Source organism: Mustela nivalis (assembly GCF_964662115.1).
Source record: "Mustela nivalis genome assembly, chromosome: 8".
Taxonomy (NCBI): domain Eukaryota; kingdom Metazoa; phylum Chordata; class Mammalia; order Carnivora; family Mustelidae; genus Mustela; species Mustela nivalis.
The window spans coordinates 130494487-130513933 of record NC_139027.1 but is presented as its reverse complement, the minus strand read 5'-3'; the positions used below and the strand labels follow the sequence as shown (position 1 = coordinate 130513933).

At 45.9% G+C, this 19447-nt stretch overlaps 1 protein-coding gene and 1 long non-coding RNA gene across 6 annotated transcripts in view; one reads left to right on the top strand and one right to left on the bottom strand.

The window, feature by feature from the left end:
- Nucleotides 1-8300: 8300 nt before the first annotated feature.
- On the bottom strand, nucleotides 8301-18767 carry LOC309871594. 2 transcript variants are annotated; one of them, XR_014315358.1, is made up of 4 exons: nucleotides 18527-18767; nucleotides 17581-17656; nucleotides 13311-13517; nucleotides 8301-8593 (listed from the first exon to the last, which is right to left on the bottom strand). It is a non-coding gene; the product is annotated as an uncharacterized lncRNA (long non-coding RNA). The 2 variants fall into 2 exon arrangements; XR_014315359.1 differs by lacking the exon at nucleotides 17581-17656 and having other exon boundaries at nucleotides 13311-13539.
- A 117-nt stretch (nucleotides 18768-18884) lies between these two features.
- NCOA5 (nuclear receptor coactivator 5) overlaps nucleotides 18885-19447 on the top strand; it is a 30151-nt gene continuing 29588 nt past the window's right edge. For 2 of the 4 annotated variants that reach the window (XM_082744745.1, XM_082744746.1), the window contains exon 1: nucleotides 18887-19075. The gene's annotated coding sequence lies outside the window, so the exon portion shown is untranslated. Of the gene's footprint in view, nucleotides 19076-19447 lie in introns of all 4 variants that reach the window. The other 2 variants (XM_082744744.1, XM_082744747.1) reach the window with 2 other exon arrangements.

Genomic DNA, 19447 nt, shown 5'->3' with positions numbered 1-19447 from the left:
TGGGCGCAGCGTCCCAGCCTCCCCAGCCAGCCATCCGTGCATCCATGCGTCCCCGCGTTCCCGTCCGGCGGCTGGAGACAGGCAATTAGAGTAGAACATCAGCCTTTCGGGGAGCGGGGATCCCCACGAGTATCTCAGGGGACTGCGGACCCTCTCGTTCTACAGAAACCCCCGCACGCTTGTGCCTACATTTCCCGCATTCTGGCCCTCCAAGCCATTCTTCAACCAACGTTAACGCTCCCTGTCAGCAGCATGGAACACCTGAATTCTGTTCTAGGCTCCGCCTCTGATGGGTTGCGTTCCGTTGAACCTTGGTTGTCCCGGATGGAACCTGAGGAGCTTGAACTAGACAGCTGTTAGGGTGATGGCCCAACAAGTTTTGCGTTTCTGAGCCAGCCCAAAAGGCCAGGCTGCATAGATCAGGGAAGATGGGAGAGGAAGAGACTGCTCACCAACCCCACCTTCCTGGCTTCTGCTAAAAAGGGCACCCTCTTTTCCAACACGTGCCACTAATTCAGAACCCCATCATCTCTCACCTGGGCTGGCCTCAGTCATTCACTAGGTACCTGTTGAGCCCCTACTATGAGCCAGGCAACACCCAACAACCTCCTCCCCAATTGTTCATCCTGTTGCAGTTTTCCTTGCAAACCCCAGATCTGATCCGATCAGGACACTTCCCTGTTGAAAAACCTCTTTGGGATCCCCATCCTCAGGATGGTCCAAACTCCTTCTCACGACACAAAAAGCCCTTCTGCACTCTACCCCCACCTGTCTGCCCACGGTTCACTCCCTGCCATGCCCTCCCATGCACACTGGCTTCCACAGTACTTTCCTCCCCATTTTCAAACACTTTTCTTCTTACTGTGTCTTGCTGTTTCCTTCTTTCCTCTCTCCTTTCCTAACCAGTTTAAATTTTGCTTCCTCTTCAGTTAAGCCTCAGCTTAACTCCCCAAGACAGAGGTAGCTGCTCTACCTTAGTCCCTCCCCCTGTTTTCTTGCAGCATTGGTGTGCTGGACTAGAACTGCACCGGTCTGGCCCCACTGGACTGGAAGCATCTTGAGGGCAGGACTGAATTCATCCCAGTCCTGGGCATATAATAGGACACCAATATGCACTGGCTGAAAGAATGAGTCAGTAAGTGGGTTCTGTTGCTTCTCATTCCCAGCACACCCTCCATCAAGAACGATGTGGGGACAGGAGGTGCCAAGCAGGTTGGTAGTCACAACACACCTTGAGCTGGTGGTCAGACACCAATAAGCCAGGAACCCTTGAAATCAGTGTCCAGAGGACTTCATAAAAGCCACCCAAACATGCCTGGGATGAAGAAAATATTAAACTATCTTTTCCCTTTTTAATCCATCTCATAAAGCAAGTAGAGTTTTAATTCCCTTGGGAGGGGGAGGGCGTTACTATAATAACTTCAGCCATTACTTATTCTTTATTTGCTTGATTCCAAAATTGGGCCCTTCACAAAACTGCCTTGGGAAGCCAGTACACAGAATTAAAACATTAATTATATTATATAAAACATATCATAGCCGCAATTAAAGCAGCTTAAATTAATGTGTGAAAGAATAAATAGTAGCCTTCGGGTTGCCCCATGGGGTGAAGACCAGATAAGATAAAGGGAAGATATTTTAGTATATGCATATCCAAAGCAGACGTTTGCTGGCGGGGATAGGCCAAGAGAAGGCATAGAATCTCCCTTGGACTGAACAGAGTACGCTGAAAAAGGAAGGAGAAAAGATGATTTACGGGGAGGGTGGGTTCAATGATAGGAGTAGGGCAAGAGTGGGGACCCAGGATTCTGGAAAAACAGGAAATGGCCTTTGCGGGGGGGGGGGGGTGTCCCAGGGCCACATGGATGGGTAAGAAGCAGGCCTGAAGGTTAAGTCCACAGCACAACCAGAATCTGGTGAGCAGATGATTCTAATACACAAACCCCATTGTGTTCCTCTTAGGTTTGAAGCAACTCCCCAAAGAACCTCGTTCCTTAAGCTCATGGAGCCTCAAGGCCGTGGGTTCACTGACCTGCATCTCTTACTGTCCTCCTGTCTTCAAATGTCTGCTCCAAGCTGTGCTGTGACCTCTGCCAGAAAGCCCTTCTCCGCTTTCCTTTCTTCAGATCCACCCTTTCTCATCTTTCAACTCAGGTGCCCTTCTCTGGAAACCTTCTGGAACAAGCCACCTGGAATGTGCCCACCTACCTCCCTGTGCCCTCTCAGAATCCTGTGGCTGCTTACCTAAGCAGGACTCCAGCCCTACCACGCTGTATTTCAATTATTCTGTTTACTCACGGAACCAGTGTGCTGAGGCGACTCAACTTGATGGGGCATAATAATGAAGCTTTTCCGTCTAATCTCTACCTTCAGCCATGCTGTGCTGACTTTCCCTTTTCCATCCCTTAATGACATCTTGGGCAGATTGCATTACTTTTGGATCACTTTCTGTTGTTAAACCTCCATCCTTGAAAGCTTTATTCTCAAACTCAATTTAAATCTCATTTTTGTCTTCTCCCTTATTCATCCAAGGGTTGACTTGAGCCAGCATTCTTCCTGCTTGAATAAAAGGTGGGGAGATTTTGGGGGGGGGGTGGATATAGCCTGGTTGGGAAACATGCATCCTGCATCCTCCCCCTTACTGAAACTGACAGGAAGGAGCGGGAATAGCTCTGCGATAGACCCTCCCTGTTGGTTGACCCTGCTTCTCTAGCTAACCCAGAATGCAAGTGTTTATAAATGGTTTCTCATGGGCCACGTGAGTCTATTTCTTGTGGGCTTCTCCACTGCACAGTTTTCTGACAGTGGCCATCCAGCTCAGGCTTGAGCTTCCCTACCTTGCCCCACCACCGAGGCTTCTACCTCTGGTGGGATCCTGTTGCTCAGCAACAAGCCCAGCTGGGTGAGAATGTCAGCTTAGGGAACTACTACAGGGTCTACTTGACTCAGAGAAACTCCCACGTCCTGGCCAGCTGCTCCACAGTGACTCCTCTCTCCCACCTCTCTTTTCCCCTGCTCAGATAGGGACAAGAGAACATCAGCAAGTCCATTGCCATGTAGACTCCCATTGGGGAACAGCATTCCAGTATTCCCGTTTTGCATTCCCCTCTCAATCTCCAGAAGGGACTCCCAATGGAAGAGGGGAAGAGAAGGGAACTACCTTTCACCATAAAAACTATACTCTTCAATAAAGCCTAAGAACTCCTCCCTCCCTGGTATTATGGGGCAAGGAAAAGGAAGTGAGCTTTTAGCTAGGGGATATAGGGTCAGTTCTGCCCCCTTTAGTAAACCTTGCAGGGAATGCATCTGGCTTCATTTAGAATGCAGGGTACACGGGGCCTGTTTGCTTTGGTTGTGGGACATAGTACCAAATCTTAAGTAACTAGGAGATTCCACTCAATAACCTTTGGATTGGGCCATCCTTCCTACCTACCTTGGTTCTTGGAGAGGAAGATCTTTGTAGCCTGATGCCCACATACAGCCTAGGCACATGCTGGATGCCGAGCAAGTGTTTGTTGAGTGAATGTAAGACTATAAACTGATGAGACTGTAGGGATCTGTCAGGATCTACTTGCTCATTCTCACATTGTCTGGGGAGTTCTTATCTCCATCAGATGACCAGGCTCTCTAGCCAGGATTCCCAGGCACAAGTGTAAACAAAAAATCTCTGCTTTCAGCTCAGCAGAATTGGTTTGGGATTTATCAAAGGGAACTAAGAAACTCAGAAAAGTACCCAACTATAGATTAAGAAAACCCAAGAGCTTGCAAAACAGATGAGTGAGTTAACAAAATATAGACGTTCGTTATCACGATCTGGTGAAATCCACTTACTGACTTGGCTGTTGCTGATTCTTAGACCTCCGGTCTGGTCCTCAAGTCTTCTCGGGCTCTGATGTCTGGAGTACGAGATGCTTTGGTTGGGGGAGGGGATCAGATTTCTTTACCATGGTCTCAAGATCTTGCGTGATCTGGCTTCTGCTGACCACTCCTTCTACTCACCTACTTTCTGGCTACACCCCAGTCATCTAGACCTCTCAGTTCCCACCTTGGAGCGTTTGTCTGTGCTGCCCCTTCTGCCCAAGAGGCCCCTCCCCACACTGTTCCTCTGCTGACTCTTTCTCATCATTCAGGTCTCCGGCCACATGGCACCTCTTCAGTGAGGCCTTCTCTGATAACCTTATCTAAAGTGAGTTCCTCTGGCTCCAACCCACCTTCCCCACTGCTGTCCTCTCTCCTGGCACCTGTTCGAGTCGGGGTCATCACTGCAAGCAAGAGAAGACAGAGCTGATGAACTTAAGAAGAGAACATCTTTGGAGGGTGTCAGGTGGCTCATAGAACTGATGGGAAGGCTGAAGGACCCAACTCCAGCAACAGCCACAGGAAGCAAGACACAGTCAAGACTCTGCTACAGAACAGGTCTTACAAACCAGCTCTGTGTTAGCCAACCCCCCAAGACAGCCCCCAGTGACCCCACCTCCTGGCCTATGTACCTTCCGGTGGCCCCACCACCACCACCACCACTCACTGTACCAGGGCTGGTCACATAACCAATAAAATCCTGGAGAAGTGATGGCATGTCACTTCCAAGATCAGGTCATAACACTGAGATGTCAAGGCCTACATGTGCTGTAGAATAGTCTCTCTCTCCCTCACCTTCCTCCTTTCTTGCTTCCCTCCCCTTTTCTCCCCTCTTCCTCTCTCTCCTTCCTTCTCCTGTCAGGCCCACTGGGGAAGCCAGTTGTCCTTTCAGGAGAACACTTGGGAGTCTATAGAGAAGCCCACCTAGTGAGGATCTGAAGCTTCTGGCCATCAGCCATGTAAGAGGAGTAGCCCCTCGAGTCCCAGTCAAGCCTCAGCTAAGTGAAGCCCAGCCTTGACTGCCTGGACTGCCAGCTTGACTGCAGTCTTGTGAGCTCATAAATGTTTTGTTATTTCAAGTCACTAAGTTTTTTTTTTTTTTTAAGATTTTATTTATTTGACAGAGAGAGGAAACACAGCAGGGGGAGTGGGAGAGGGAGAAACAGGCTTCCTATTAAGCAGGGAGCCTGATGCAGGACTCGATTCCAGGATCCTGGGATCATGACCCGAGCCAAAGGCAGATGCTTAATGACTGAGCGACACAAGTCACTAAGTTTTAAGGGACTCTCTTACACAGCAATAGATAATACAATCAGTAAGTGACCCTGAACTTGAGCATCATCCCCTCTAGGTTCAACGTATTGGGAAGGGACCTCGGAGTGGCTATGCTTGGCTCACACCCCATATTCTGGTTGCCGGGTGGGGGGGTAAGAAGAACTATCTGTGCCTTCCTGGCCCCTGGTGGGTCCTGCCCCCCACCGTTCCCATCAAGTAGGAGGGATGCTCATATGCTAAACAGCCAAAGCAATGTCTATACTGCAATGTTCCACCACAACATTACCACTAGTTATCATTCTCTGCACAGGATGGCCTTTTTCTCTTTTCTCCTCCTCCTCCTAATTTTGGGCACACAGCAAGGCCCCAGAACTAAAGAAAACAGATACTCTCTTGGTCCAATAGTATATGGGAACTATTCTCAAAAGTCAAAAGTCTGAGTGCCTTAAGAATGCCAAACCCTGGGGATACCTCAGGGCAACCTCCTTTTGGTGGATTAATGGGGGGAAAGAAGAGGAAATTTGGGAATCGGGATCAAAAGATACAGTTCTGCAACTTTTTGTAGAGCCAAAGGCCAATAAATAATCAAACCTTCCCCACTCAAAATATATGTATGAAACAGATAGTTTAAAACAGACCAAAAATTCAGCCATGGTCTCAACCCCAAAATAAATCAATGCTTTATTTGTGCAGGTCTCCTTGTTGACCTTGACAATATGTACCTTCAGATTTTTCTTTCCTGACGATACCCTAGATAGATTTCTTGTTTTACGTTATGTTGTACCATTAGATCGTAAGTATTATTTCCACTTCTGTAAATATCCATTTTTTTCTTTCTGCTTACACTCCCCTCCCAATCACAGCTTTGTTGGGATCCCTCTACGTATTTAAGAATATCCTTGTTCAGGGGCACCTGGGTGGCTCATTTGATTAAGCAACTGCCTTTACCTCAGCTCATGATCTCAGGGTCCTAGGATTGAGCCCTGTGTCCTGTCAGGCTCACTGTTCAACAGGGAGCCTGCTTCTCCCACTCCCTTTGCCCCTCCCCCTCCTTGCGCTATCTTTTTTTTTTTTTTTTAAGATTCTACTTATTCGTTTGACAGACAGAGATCACAGGTAGGCAGAGAGGCAGGCAGAGAGAGAGAAGGAAGCAGGCTCCCTGCTGAGCAGAGAGCCTGATGTAGGGCTCGATCCCAGGACCCTGGGATCATGACCTGAGCTGAAGGCAGAGGTTTTAACCCACTGAGCCACCCAGGCGCCCCATCCTTGTGCTATCTTTAAAAAATATATGTTTCCTCATACCATAAGAAAAGGAATCTTTGCCAATTTTCCACCCTTTTCTCATTTAACTCTATTGTGGAAATCATGCCAGGTTAGCAGACACAGATCTAACACATTCCTTTTGTAGCAGCTGCATAATATTCCAGGTTGTGGGCTTGTCACGACTGATTCAGTGGTTCTTCTGTTGATAAACATTCAGGCTACATCCAGGTTTTACCACTGAACAGCATGCTATAACAACACATACTTGTACCCCTATGCTTGGGCATTTGTGCTTCTGTTCCTACAGAAGAGACTTCTAGAAGTGGAATTTGCAGGTATGTATATTGTAAATGGGAACAGTATTTACAAAACACTTGGGAAATTCACATGTATGAAGGGACCTTTACTTTGCATTCTACCACTAGATGTTATCATCCATTTCAATATCTGACAGTTAATGCATGAAGAGAGATAGCTCATTGCTTGAATTTATATTTTCCGAATTAATTGAGCATCCTCCCAAATGTTTATTAACCATTTGGATTTCCTCTTTCATGAGCTAACTGTATATATCCCTCGCCCACTATTCTACCAAATGTCTTCTTCCTATCAATTTCACTTATCCATATATTCATTCAACAAATACTCATCAAGGATTTCACTATATGTCACATGTTGGGATTATGGTATTGAACCAGGCAAGTCCCAACCCTAATGAAGAGACCTTTGTATGGTTTCAATAGTAACCCTTTACTATGTCACGAACCTTGAAAATCAGCTCAGATATCTAACTGTATTTTCAAGCTCTTCCCATACCCATGCTCTAAGAGACTGCTAATCTTTATAGTTTCACGTTTTGTGATGTAAAATACCTAATACCAAGCACCACCAGCTATTAATTTGTTAGAACAGAAAGAGCACCTTGCTGGTACCCCCTTTTATGCCCTCCACATTCACTGTTTCTGTCCCTCCTTCAAGCACCTGTGACCTTCTCCTGAAGGGCCTTTTATGGCCAAAAGTTCATATTTAGCCCTTGAGGGGAGCAGGACAGAAGTGCCTGGGGGAATGTCCCTCGGAGCAGCCTTTTACCAATGACAGACAAAGAGCTGGTGAATGAATACCCCAGTTCCCTCCTCCCTTAGGTGGGATAACTCAGAGGTGTGTGTTCTCCATGATCTCCACCATCAAGAGGAAGCCTCAGTTGTCTGTGATGTAACCAGCATATGAACCCACTCCACAAGGGCTTCCTTCCCTCTCTATTTTACTTCCCCACCGGTGCTTCATGGAGTCATCTTCCAAATTAACTACTTGCCCTCAAATCCTTGTCTCAGTTTCTGTTTCTGCAAGACTTCAACGAAGCGCCCTTGGTTTGCAGATGAGAAACTAGCTTAATGGGTAGGAATGTGGCCTCTGAAGTCAGAGGTCTGGGTCCAAAGCCTGGTTCTGCTCCCGATTGCGGCCTTGAGTACATCCTAAATCTCTGGTTCCTCCTCTGTAAAATGGGCCTGAAAGCTCCCATGGTTATGATAAGGATGAAACTAATTTTGCCATTTCCGCATAATATCCAGTGGAAGTGATATTAATCATTAGTATTAGAAATATAAGAAAACTGCATCCTAGAGAGTACAAGTAGCTCACCTAAGGTCACACAGGAACGTGGGACTCATGTGCCATTTCGAAAGACCCTAATCCTCTGTCTTCCCGGGGCCCAGGGATGTTACAGTCATAGGGTATCACTTGCCTTGGACTTTGAATGTCCCTAGACTCACAGGAGCAATTGGGTATTTACCAAAGCTGTCCAACAGAACTTTCTGTGCTGATGGAAATTCTCTCTATCTGCATCCAACGTGAGGACCACTAGCCAATCCACAGGGGCCAGTTAAGTACTTGGAATATGACCAGTGCAACCAAGGAACTAGGTTTTTTATTTCATTTACTCTTAATACACATAGTCACACACAGCTAATCACACAGCTCAGGTCTAGAGAATGGGGGTTGGGCAACGATGAGAAGAATCTCTTAGGTTCTTTTCTTCTCCCTTCTTCTCCTCCCTTGGCTCCTGCCCCGTCTCCCAGCTAGTCGGCACCCAGCTTTCCCTCCTTTGAACATGCCGGGTTCGATGGCAGGAAGCACAGGGACTGTGACAGCGGCTGTATTTTCATACACCCAGCAAGGTGAAACACACTCCTTTGTGGTCCTGGTGTTGAAAGACAAGACGAATACCTACTATAAATAAAGTTGAATAGAGATCCTTTTCTAGATGGCTTCCATTGTTCCCCGTTCCCTTCAAGTGTTCACGCTGAGATAATTTCCAGCTTCTCAGACCCTCAATAGTTATAAAACATACCATTACCTCATTTTCATTTCATTAGATTCACAGGTCACAAGACCACGCTGATCCTTACCAACTTCATCTTTAATGGTTTCAAAATAATGGTTCTTTCCGCTTTAGTGTGAGCCCGATACAGAACTTCCTACTCGTGTATTGTTACATCTCCTGCTTCCCCTTTCACTCTCTGTCTAGACAATAGCGGCTAATGGAGTTTTCCAAATGCTGGTGTGCATTTCACATCCACGAAGATGCGCCCCACACTGCTCTGTGACCCCACAGCTGGAGTAGGAAAAGCAGTCATTTCTCTCCAAACCATCTAATGCTGATGGATGGCATGGAAAGGTCTGCCCAAGCCATGTATCTGGTAAACCGTCAGCTTGTCCAAGCTACATTTCCATGGCACCTTTAGTTAACTCTTCAGGGCACGGTGGACGCCGGGGCTCTGGAGCCTGACAGATGTGGGTTTGACAGACTGTGTTGCTTAACTGTGAGGAAGAGTAACTTACCCTATTTGAGACACAGTTTCCACACTTGCAAAAGGGAGGAATGGGATAATTACTTTGCAGAATAGTGAAGGACTAGATTTATGTGAAAAGCAGGATGTTGGTCTTAAAAGCACGAACTCTACCACTGGGATACTGCCCTGTGACATTGGGTAACTTCCCAACATCTCTGAGCTTCAATGTTATTGCCTATATACAGGGGATCATAATAATGTCTACCTTTTTTTTTTTAAGATTTTATTTATTTATTTGACAGACAGAGATCACAAGTAGGCAGACAGGCAGGCAGAGAGAGAGGAGGAAGCAGGCTCCCTGCCGAGCAGAGAGCCCCATGTGGGGCTCGATCCCAGAACCCTGGGATCATGACCTGAGCCAAAGGCAGAGACTTTAACCCACTGAGCCACTCAGGTGCCCCTAATGCTTACCTTTTAAGGTGTTAGGAGGATTAAATAAGGATGTATATATAAAGTTCTCGGAGAGGGACTAACTCAAAGAAAGCATTCACCTTTTATTTTGTCCTAAGGAGAGCTTCTCATCCCAGACATTAAATTCTTTCTTTAGAGCAGGATTCTTAAGTGTGTGTGTGTGTGTGTGTGTGTGTTTTGCAGAATCCTCTGACCATACATAGAAGCCTTTGGACCTTTCTTAGAAAAACATTTGTGAATGCATAAAATATGATAGCGGTACAAAGAAAACCAATTATATTGAAATACAGTCATCAGAATGGTAAAAAGACAAATGTGTCCTGTAGTCCTGTATGAGCTTCTTCATTAATGGATTACATAATAAGATCTAGCGGCAAGTCTAAGCTTTCCATAATTTCAAAGTAATGATGAGTGCAAACAATAATTTAAGACATCTGCAATAACTGTACTGTGATATGAAATATCTGTGAATTCCACTGGAGACAATGTAGCGGGCTCTGCTAATATCTCTGTTGCTTACATTCATAATGGAAACAATTGCTTAATTTCAGTTAGAGGTAAATGAGAACAAAGAAGCAGGTTTTTCCCATTCAAGTTCATGAACCCGGGACTAAAGCCTCCTGCTTAAGAAAATACTTAGCGCCCCTTTATTCTCAACTGTGGGTCCAAAGTTACAGATTAGGAGGTACCCCCAGGATTCCCCCTCACATCTCATTAAATGGCTTCTGATTGGAAGAGTAATTTCAAGATGGGAGAGCATAGTCCTACAAGAGCGTGTGTCAGGTTGACAAACCACTACCGGCTAGCTAATGCTTACTGTGCGGTACACGGCAGGCACTAAGTGTTCTAAGTGTTTTACAGATGTTAACTCAGCAACATTCATAATGATCCTTTCAGGGAGGTCCCAGGACTATCCCTGTTTTACAGAGGAGAAAACCGAGGCACAGAGAGGTTAGGTGACATGCCCGAAAGTCACACTGTGACTAAATAGTGGAACCAGAATTTGTACTCAAGTATTCTGAATCCCTGGTCTATGGTCCTAGCTACCAGGCTACGCTATCTTTCTATTTTGAGTGGGGATTGGGATTCAGATCGAAAAGAACATCTTGGGCGCCTGGGTGGCTCAGTGGGTTAAGCTGCTGCCTTCGGCTCAGGTCATGATCTCAGAGTCCTGGGATCGAGTCCCGCATCGGGCTCTCTGCTCAGCGGAGAGCCTGCTTCCCTCTCTCTCTCTTTGCCTGCCTCTCCATCTACTTGTGATTTCTCTCTGTCAAATAAATAAATAAAATCTTAAAAAAAAAAAAAGAAAAGAACATCTTGTTAACCTTAAATGTAAAATACTCAGGTATTTACCAGCAAAATGAGTTTATTTGGAAATTGTGGAAGAATTGCAATCTGAGACATGCAGGCTATGGCAAACCACACAAAGGAACTTAACTCTATGGAGAAAAAGGAGGAAGTTGGAAGGGGCTGCTCTGAACAAAAGCCCCTTGGAGGAAAGCAGGAGCTCAGGGTGATGATGACTCCTCGTTGGCAGAATTATGGGCATTTCTCATGGCCTGGGCTGTTGCTGGGCGAGGAGAAAATCTTCCTTCCTCCTGCTGGATAGTCTTCCTGTCTAGGAATGTGAAACAAGCTGCCCTGGTAAGTTTGTGGGTGAGAACATCCCCTTCGGGGCTTCCCAACTCCACCCTGCATGAGGTTTCCCTTTATTGACTTTCCCAACCTTCAGAGTGAATAGGAATTCACTGAAGAGGTGACAGAGCGAGGAGGAGGGGAGATAGAAATGTAGGGAAGGGGTTAGGAAAGTACTTAAGCAGAGGGAACAGGAGGTATAATGGCCCTGGGGCAGAAAGGCCGTGGTGAATGTAGGGCCCAGAGTGATACCCGTGGGTTTGCAGGTTGGAAAGCAAGAGGGATAGTGGCAAAATGTTAAGTCTGGATGGCAAAGTTCCAGATCTCACAGGGCCTTGAAGACAGCTTTATCATTGTCCCAAGGACCGTGGGAAGTGATCATCAGATCTGTTATATAAAAAATCATTCTGTAGAAGAAAAAGAAAGGGAAAGAAGAAAGGGTGAAAGCCAGGAGCCAAGTTTGGAGACAAGGAAAGCAGTATAAGCCAGGGGTGACAACAGCTTGGACTCGGTGGTGGCCTGGGGGGACCAATTTGAGAAACATTAGGGGGAAGGAGCTGGCGTACCAACTATAAGGATGAGGGAGAACTCTGCGGCCCACTGTATTCCCCAAAGGTGGCCACAGCTTTGTCGCCCTCCCGCAGTCTCTGCTCAGAGTGAGAGCCCTCGCCACTCCTCCCGGTGAGAGGGGTCCGTGAATCTGGCCCGCCTTAGGAGGCATACGACTTCCACGACTATGTCAGAGAGGGCGACACATCTCCTCTCGGGTTCTTTCAGCCACTCTCCCAGGGCACCGAGCTCCACGGAAGCAGCACAACTACGCTGAAGCCACCATGTTGTGAGGAAGCCCAGGCTGGCCCATGCGGAGGCCATGTGAGGAGAGAAAGATGTCCCGCCGGCCTCCAGCTGCTCCCGCCCCTGCTGTTCCAGCTGCAGCCACACCGTCTGAGGAACCTGGAGCCTGCACTGCCCAACTAAGCCCTTCCCGAATTCCTCGTTCCCAGAAAGTATGAACAAGAATGAAACACTTGCTTCATATCACTAAGCTTTGAATCTGGAATATTCATCCTTCAGACTCTGCCTCTACTGACTTGGCCAGTTATCCAGTTCCAACTCTCATAAAGGAGACTTAACAGTCTCAGTCTGGGTAATTTGTGAAAGACCCTGAAACATGGTAAACGGTTTCTAGGTATGTTATCTCTGTAATCACCAAGCCCAGCGGTTTGTAAACCTGGGAAGAGACTTGAGTTTTTTGTTTGTTTGTTTGTTTAATATTCTCAAGTTTTACCCTAAACTCACTGAACCAGAATCACCAGGAAACAGTGACCCAGGACTTGGTTCATCTGTCCTACTCTCTGACATCATCCTTCACCATTTTTATGATTATTATACTTATACTCTATTTCTATAACCCAACATATATAGGCAAATTTGGAGAGGGATCCTTTGAGAATTTCAATTTCAATTTCATTAATCAAATTGCCCTGGGGATCCGAGTAGCACAAAAAAAGATTTACTTACCTGCATCAGAGATAATTCTCTTTAAACATTTTCATAAGTATGTTTCACATGGCTCTGGAAATAAAACAACTAAATATGTGCCATCTAGGGTAATAATAATTAAAACAATGTGAACTGCCCCCAAAAGAAAGGGATATCATAGGATCAATAAAGAGTAGGGCATCTGGCTGGCTCAGGGGCTCGGGGTCATGAGTTCAAGCCCCACGTTGGGCTTTTATTTTCTGAAAAAAAAAAAAAAAAAAAAAAGGAAATGATACAGAAGCAATGAAAACCCCTAAATTTAATCCTCCTGTTAAAAAGAATATTATATGATAAACAGATACAAAAATGGTTTGGGGGTGTTATTTTGTGTTGAAATAGCTTGGAAGAAGAGGGAATCTAATTGTACCTACCTGTGACATCATACTTCAAAATCAATATTAATTGGATTAAATAATCAGGTATTAAAAGGGGAAAAGTAAATCAAGGCAACATTAGAAAAGGAAAATGTATATTTACCAAGTTTTCAGGAGGATGAAAAGTCAGAAGTTAAAAATGTGTCAGCTGGGGCGCCTGGGTGGCTCAGTGGGTTGGGGCCTCTGCCTTCAGCTCGGGTCATGGTCTCAGGGTCATGGTCTCAGGGTCCTGGGATCGAGCCCCGCGCTGGGCTTCTCTGTTCAGCGGGGAGCCTGCTTTCCTTCCTCTCTCTCTGCCTACTTGTGATCTCTGTCAAAAGAATAGATAGAACCTTTAAAAAAAAAGAATGTATCAGCAAAGCCGTGTTCCTTCTAGAGGCTCTGGGGGGAATCTGTTTTCCCGCTTTTTCCAGCTTCTAGAGGCCTCCTGTGTTCCGTGGCTCATGGCCCCATTCTCCACCTGCAAATCCAGCAGTGTAGTAACATCTCCCACTACCTCCCTCTCCCTCTCCCTGTCTTTCTCCCACCTCCACACCCTCCCCCCAGCCCCCACTTCCATCAGCACATCTCCTTCTCTGACTCCAACCTTCCCACCCCCCACCCATAAGGACCCTTGTGATTACATTACATTGGGCCCACTTGGACAACCTAAGATTATCTCCCCATCTTGAGATCCTTATCCTAATGACACATCCAAAGCCCCCATTGCCATGTAAGGTGATGTATTCACAGGTTCCAGAGACTAGGATATGGATATCTTTAGGAGGTCATTACCCAGATTCCCACAGTTGTACAGAGCTATACTAACACTGATGGGCATGTCATAGAGGCTGGTCTCCCTGATGGCAGGGAGGGACCTCAGTGTGGCTATTCTGCAGTTCCCTGAGCCACTCCTTTCAACGTACAACAGACCTTGCCAAGTTGGGGCTGTCCCATTCTGACCCACTTTGTTGGCAGAATCTTACTCTGAGGAGCTATTAGTTCATTTGGGGTTCACCAGGAACTCAATATCACAATATCACAACTCAATATCCACCCCCACCCCAACGTCCTGGGGAACCAGGACACATTCATTCATTCATTCAACTCCCAGTGACATTTATTCTATTCATTCCACTTGTGAACAGAGTAGCCCATGAAAACCCAAGGGCCTTTGTCTTCTAAGGATTTCTCTTTTTTCAAAAAAAGAGATTTTATTTATTTATTTGACAGAGAGAGAGGGAGGGATCACAAGTAGGCAGAGAGGCAGGCAGAGGGGGAGGAGGAATCAGGCTCCCTGCTGAGCAGAGAGCCTGATGCAGGGCTCGATCCCAGGACCCTGAGATCATGACCTGAGCCGAAGGCAGAGGCTTAACCCACTGAGCCACCCAGGCGCCCCGTCTTCTAAGGATTTCTAACAAACTGAAAATACAAATAAATCTATAGAAAGACACAAACCATGGCATTATAAGACATCTATGACCCATTGAGCCTGCACGAATCAGGCATAATTCTAAGAGCTTTATGTGTGGTACATACTACCTCATTTAACATACTTCATATTGACCTTATGAGGCACATACTATCATCATTCCCATTTTACAGATGAAGAAGAGGAGTCATAGAACATTAAAGAACACATCCAAGTCTGCCAGCTAGATAGTAGAAGATTAGAGTTGTGAACATAGGCCCGTCTGATTCTACAGCCTATGTACTAATCTACCAAGACTTCATAAATGGTAAATTCCTTCAATAGGTTTGAGCCAAGAAAGCTGGAGTATCAGAAGTCTGGTCTGTGTTCATGGTCCACTGGATAGATGGCTAGGGCCGCACTGGCAGGTCCCAGCTAAGCTGGCAGTCGCCTCCACTCCCGATGCCTCTCTCCTCTACTATCTCCTATTGGCAAGGAATCCCTTCAAGACCAGCATGGAGAAATGAGTTTCTTGGCCTCTGTTAGGTCATGTGAACCCTTTGGGAATTGGAAAGAAGAGATAGTAATCACTTTGCCTGGAAAATGCATTTTATGCACATAATATCACAGAGGGTTCTACTCAAAAGAAAATTGCTGGCTGAGAAGGACACAGCCTCGCTTCTCTGTCTTCCTGCCAAAAATGTAGAACCTGGATCTCACAATGGAGAAACATCAGACAAGCCTCAGTGAGGGTTGTTCTATAAAATAAGTAGCCTGTACTCTTTAGAAATGTCAAGGTCATGAAGGACACAGATGGACCGAAGAACTGTCACAGATCAAAGGAAACCCAAGAGATGAAAATAAAGGCAACATGTAACCCGAAACTGGGTCCTGTACCAGAAACAAATTGTTTCTCTTGCTCTCAAGAACATTAGTGGAACAACTGGTGAAATTCAAATTAGGCTGTGGATTAGATGACACAGAGATAACACAGAGGAAGAGAAACAAACAGAGAGACAGCTACAGAGCAAACAAGGTAAAACGTTCAATATTTGGGGAATCTGGGAAAAGGACATTCAGGAACTCTTTGTACTATTTTTTGCAACTTTTCTGTAAATCTGAAATTATTTGAACATTTTAAAACATATTTTTAGAGATTTTGACATCTAGAGCCACAGTGCTTCATTGTGTAGTGAATGAGAATTGCCTTAACCGGCAGCACATCTGAGCTCTGCACACCCTATGTGTCTACAGAAAAGGCTGAGAAGTGTTCTCATGAGACAATTAGCAGAGAAAGACGGCAAGAAGTTCCTAAACCAGGGAATGTAATGCAGCTCAGAGGTCAGGAGCCCAAGCTGTTCACCTCCAGCATTCTGTGACCTTAGACAAGCTATATAATATAGAAGCTCTCTGTGCCTCAACTGGCTCACCTCTAAAACTGACATAATAACAGTACTTACCAAGGAGACCATCTATATGACACTAGCAAAGGGAAGGAATTCTTTCGCTTTTTTTAAGATTTTATTTATTTATTTGACAGGGAGAGAGACAGTGAGAGAGGGAACACAAGCAGGGGGAGTGGGAGAGGGAGAAGCAGGCTTCCCACTGAGCTGGGAGCCCAATGCTCCCAGGACCCTGGGATCATGACCTGAGCCAAGGCAGATGCTTAACTGACTGAGCCACCCGGGTGCCCCAAGGGAAGGAATTCGTAAACAAGACATAGAACACCACAAATTATAAAGGGGAAGGTTGAAACACATGACTACATTAAACTGTAAAACTTGTGAATGACAAGATACCATTAACAAAGTAAGATGAAAAATCACAGAGAGAAGACCTAACCCTAACATGAGATCGGTATCCAGAATAGATGAACAACTCCTATGGATCAATAAGAAAACCAGAAATAAACCCAATGGGAAATGGTCTAGAAATACCGACAGGCAGTTCATAAAGGAAGAAACTCGGGAAAAACTTGGATAAGAAAATACGCTTGATATCACTAAATTCAGGAGAATTCAAACTAAAACAACAAAAATATTGTTGCATACCTATAGTCATAAGCAAGAAATAAGTAAATGAATAAAATCCAAAAATATCCAAAGTTGATAAGGGTATCTAGAAATGGTACTTATACATTGCAGGCAGAACCATGCATTAATGCACCACACATACTTCTCTGAAGAGCAGTCTGGCTAACCCTCCTAAAGTTCGAGATGTGATATATACTACAGAGTCAGCAAATCTACTCCTAAGTGTGTGTCCTTGATGTACCCAAAGAGATAACGTACTAATGTGTACAGGGCAGCACACTTTTAGCCGAAAGAAAATCTAACCATTCCTTAGTACAGATAAACAAACTGCAGCAGATTCATACAAAATAATACTACACAACAAATAAAATGAATACATTACAGCAGTAGTTCTCAGACTTTAGGATGCATCAGAATCACCAAGGAGGGCTTGGGAAAGGACAAATGGCTATGTCCTACCCTCAGAGTTTCTAATTCAATGAGTCTTGTGTAGGACTGAAATTCTGCATTTCTAACAAGTTCTCAGGTGTTACTGATGCTGCTTGCTGGTCTAGGGACTACAGAAGTAGTTGTAAGTCTCAACACAGTTAAACTTTGCAAACCTAGCAGAGTTAAAAAGATAAAAGTTTGAAATGTTAAGGAATTGCTGAAGTTCAAATTATATAGCATCTATCTCGTGGATGGGCATGAATAACAACTGATATAATGTGAAATGTTCTGGGTGGGAAAAGATAGGAAGATGAAGTTGGGCCACAAAATCTCTGTCCCTGTATATCTCACCAGAAAAATAATAATAAAAAAAGTAAGTTATAGGATATCAGAAAATTAAAAGAATTAATCAATTCAACCAAAAATTGAAAAAGCATACAATTTTATGGCATAAACATCAAAAAGGGCTAACACAGGAAAGAAACAGAAGATTCTGAACTGAGTCCAGTGTGGTTCTTAACCTACCCACAAAAGGATACCAGGGAAGCAGGTGAATCCACAAAATCCAGAGACTTCTCACCAAAGTGAGTGAACAACCTAGGAAAAGTAGAGAAAAAAAAAGAGAGATTCCCTGGATGTAGACGTCCCTATCTGCTCTGGGAGCTCTCAGCAGAGCAGCTCTCCCAGGTGCCATGATGAATTGTGAATTATTAAGGACCGGAAGATGACGTATATCTGTCCAAAGGCATCAAGCACGCTCTACACTCATCACAGGTGAGACTAACGAGACAATACTGTGTGTCTCTGTTTCTTTCCTTCAAATATTTACCTGTTTGTAATTAAACACTCAGGTGTGATTATTCCCTAATTCTCTCTCTCCACTAGAAAGTAATCTCGAAGACAGCAGAGATGGGTCTGCATTTGCTCATGACAGTGTTTCAAAAGTAGTTGTCTAATAAATCATAGGGCCACCTAGTAGGTGTGTAATAAACATTCAGTGAGCAAATGAGTGAAGGGGTGAGCAAATGAATGGTTGTCAAAGAAATCTGACTTCCCATAGCATTCCAGTTCCACAGCCACCATTTTTCCTTGGCATGCACTATTCACAAAGAGAAAAACTAGACCCCCGCGGGGTCTGAGACAATTCCTAACTAATAAAAAAGCCTACCTTATTCATATAGCGATAGCTGTGATTAATGAAGTGTATTTACAATTGTGTGAACAAATTCCATCCCCTCTGACAAATTATTCTAGAGAAAAAAATGAACAATACAGCATTTTGCATGCTTCATAGTCAACAATTACATTCTGCGGTATTTATTTTTGACACTGAATAAATATTCCAGGAAGAAATAACTCAAAAAGAACCTGTAACTATATCAACATAAGCCTTTTACCCCTTGTCAGCAAAACTAATAGGGTACACAGCCTATTTAAATGTAAATTTAAATAAAGCGTTTTTTCTACCTCTCTGCTTTCTTTGTTCCTTGGGATTCGGAGGTTACGGGAATACATATACTATTCTCCAACACACACATCCAAAGGTGTTTTGTTTTTTGTTGTGTTTTATGAAAAACGAAATCAAAGTGTTTTAGGATTTAAATGATCTATTTCCACAGTTAGAATGGAAGAAAAGGCGCTCCGAATATCAGAAGAAAGGCGAAGCCTTTGGGGTCGGGGGACCAAGCCTGGACCCATCCTTAGCCTCGGAGCCGTTACTAGGCAACCCCTAGCGTTCTCAACGGCCGCCGGGAGCCACTTCCCCGCCCTGATTGCTAAGGAGATCGACGCCCAACTCAGCCCTGCCGTAAACCCACGCGCTCTTGCGACATTGCCGCGCCTGCCGCTGCGTGCGCGCCCTCTGCCCCCACTCTCCGCCCCGGCCGCCATTGCCTCGTGCCCGCGCCGGTCGGTTGGTGGCGCCTTTGTCCTACGGCGGGCAGGTGGGCTGAGGTGGAGGCGGCAGGGGCGGGCCTGAGGCGAAGGAGCGGCCGGGAGCCCGCCGCGCTGGTAGCGGTGAGTGCTGGGAAGCGGTGGCCGTCCGCCGAGGCGTGGGGCTCACGGCAGGCGGTTGAGGGGCCCGGGCCGGATGGGGAGGCTGAGGCGGGAGGGCCCGCTCGACGCGCGACCGCGGCCTCGGCTCCTCTCCGGGTGCGCGCGGAGCTGCGCATGCCCGGTGCGGGGCGCGGCCTCTGGCTCCCGTCAAGCCCAGGCCGGGACGGCCGGGGCGGCCGGTGGTGGGCTCGGGTCCGGGCGGCGCCGCACCGCGGCCGCCTGTTTGTGCGCGAACCGCCGACAGTAGTCCTCCGAGCTTGTCTGTAGGATAGGCCTGCACACCCCGCGTCCCTTTCTCGAAATTGTGAAGTCGCTCGCCTGCGGGTCTTCAGC